Here is a 2828-nt window from a genome sequence, read left to right as displayed (position 1 = left end):
AATTTTTGTGCAATTACTTGCCTGTCAGTTGAGTTTGTGGCAAAACATTTTGCAGTGTTTACATGTTGTTTATTACTGCATAAAATTTATTAAAATAGATGTGTAATTTCATAAAGTACAAGTTGATTTCAAAATGCACCTACATTTTTGCATTTTGTGTTTTTCAGTTGAATAAAATACTATTTTTCCCTATATATTTCATCATTGAGGATTTCTTTTAAAAAATCTAAAAATCTCGTCTCGTTCTCGTGAACCCAGTCTCGTGTCTTGTCTCGTCTCGTGGGATAAGTGTCTCGTCACACCCGTAGTGTATTGTATACAGAACTGGGTAGATTACTTACAAATTGTAGTTCATTACTTATTACAGAATACACGATAAAAACTGTAGTCAGTAATCTAGGTTACTCATTTTAGGTCATGTATTTTGACTAATTTTTAGATTACTTTTATCTAACTTGTTTTAAACTTACCATATTGACATAAAAAAGCAAAAAGAAAGAAACTATATTCCTTTATTTATATCAACATCATAAAATGCATTAAACATTACATTAGATAAGGGTTTCCCAAACTGGTCTTAATGTAAGAACCAACAGTTACTGAAGGTCACTGGACGTGATGAACACAGACTATAAATCACCAGTGTTTAGTAACTTGCATAATTATTTGTTTCACACATGGTCTAATTGCTTAAAAGGTGTTTTTTTTCCCACCCAAATTCAGAAGCATTTAGCTACATGACCATTCAATATTATGAATATAGTCAAAGCTAAATGTTATGACACAAATTTAAATGAAATTAAAAGAGAAAGAGAATTTAAGAGAGAAAAAAGAAGAATTAGGGAGAATCAATGCATTATGAATGATTACCTCCATTGTGTGAACGATATGTAATAATGTAATCCATAAAAAAGTAGCTAACTGTAATCTGATTATGAGCATTATAAAATTAAAGGGGTCATATGATGCTTTTTTAAAGATCATTATTTTGTGTATTTGGTGTAACAGAATATGTTGACATGCTTTAATGTTCAAAAAACACATAAGAATATCTCTTTGGTTTTGAGACTTTAGTCTTTGCAACTTCAGGGATCTTATCTATGCACAATCAGCTTGTAACACTCCAAAGAGAAAGGAAAACTTGAAATCGCATCATATGACCCCTTTAACATACTCTAATTTTGAGTACATGATTTTTGGAATTTGATTACATAATTCAAAACATGTAATCAGATACTACCTAGCTCTGATTGTATATTGCATATATTGTATATCACTCTTGGCCAATGAAATTAGAGGACTAGAACTAACCGTTATGTAATAACCTACATATAAAATGAGCTGTGTCCAATACAACAGAGGCCAACATCTGGAGAACTGTGGGTTGGCATAGACTGCTGAACATGATCAGGATCAACAGAAACACATGTGACCACTCACATTCTCACGGCTCGGGCAGTAATAGGTTTCTTTATTTAAACATAATTATCAATCTTACTGAAGCACATTTCAATGGCTTTTCAGAGAAGCACTTTTCACCATGCTTTTGGTTGCAAACAATTGCTCACTAAAAGTCCTTTTATATTTTGCAATAATAGGTTTGAAATTCTCACAGAATAATACAGTAGCGATCCATTCCAGGGAAAAGTAATACAAAATGACATGCACTCACACAATGTCAATGTGATTATACTGTCGGATATCGCATCCTTTATGCATTCAGCAACCTGAAGTTACATGGAATCAACCACCCAACAGGAGGAAATCAGATATAACAAAATGATGCATCATTCAGAAAAATACGTAATCATGTTCCCAGACCTCTACTGATGGCACATTGACATTTAGCCATCCTCATCCTTCAGTGAGACACTAAAGATGACAAATGCAGGCAAGATTTTTAGTGAATAATTAAGTTTGGTCTGTTCCTCAATCAAAGCTATCACTCGACATCAAGATTTGGAAGTTCTACTTGCTTTACTTTGATCAGCCCCCTGTCACTATATAGATACATTGTATAAAAAAGAGCAGCGTGAACATTCTTCAAAACATCTTTTTTGGATTTGGAACAGCATGAGGGTGATTATATGCCTGAAAAATAATATAGGCCTACTATTCATAAAAAGCTGGCATAAATTGTGTCTACAAAATCAAAATTGAAGAGAAAAAAAGATCTTAAGTATAACTAATGATATTAATTTCTAATATATATACACTACTGTTCAAACGTAGTCTGACATTGTCTTGTACTCACCGATGCTGCATTTATTTGATCAACAAAAAAAAACATAAAAACAGTAATATTGTGAAATATTATAATTTAAAAATATTTCCTATTTTAATATATATTAAAACTGTAATAATTATTGTGGTGGCAACGCTGAATTTACTCCAGCCTATACTCTAGTCTTCAGTGTCACAGCATTCTAAAATGCTGATTTTGGTGCTCAAGAAATAATTATTATCATCAATGTTGAAAACATTCGTGCTGCTTAATTTTGTTTGGGGGAAACCATGATACAATTTTTTCCGGTTTCTTTGATTAATATAAAGTCTTTCCTGTCATTTATTGCAACCTTTCTTTTAATATCGTATATATCTAATTAATACTTGAAAAGCAACAAGGGAAGTATTTTACACAATTACTATTGTCTTTTATGTCTCTTTTCTCAGCCAATTTTCTCTTTTCTTAGTTTTCTTAGTTCTTATGTTGTTGTCACCTTTGCTCACCCCTAAAGTTCTGCTTTAAAACTAAAATAAAAAAGTCAAAAAGATGATGCAGATGTGATCCTGAGTCACATTTCCTCTCTAGACAGGTGATAGCACAA

General features: G+C 31.9%; 1 protein-coding gene across 4 annotated transcripts in view; it reads right to left on the bottom strand.

The window, feature by feature from the left end:
• The window catches only part of LOC107755907 (PRKC apoptosis WT1 regulator protein-like), a 62604-nt gene that overhangs the window by 14959 nt on the left and 44817 nt on the right, over nucleotides 1-2828 (bottom strand). The gene's annotated exons all lie outside the window — the stretch shown is intronic.

Source organism: Sinocyclocheilus rhinocerous, unplaced genomic scaffold, assembly GCF_001515625.1.
Source record: "Sinocyclocheilus rhinocerous isolate Xijiao unplaced genomic scaffold, SAMN03320098_v1.1 scaffold412, whole genome shotgun sequence".
NCBI lineage: Eukaryota > Metazoa > Chordata > Actinopteri > Cypriniformes > Cyprinidae > Sinocyclocheilus > Sinocyclocheilus rhinocerous.
The sequence above is the reverse complement of the archived record's forward strand: the minus strand, read 5'-3'. Positions and strand labels throughout refer to the sequence as shown.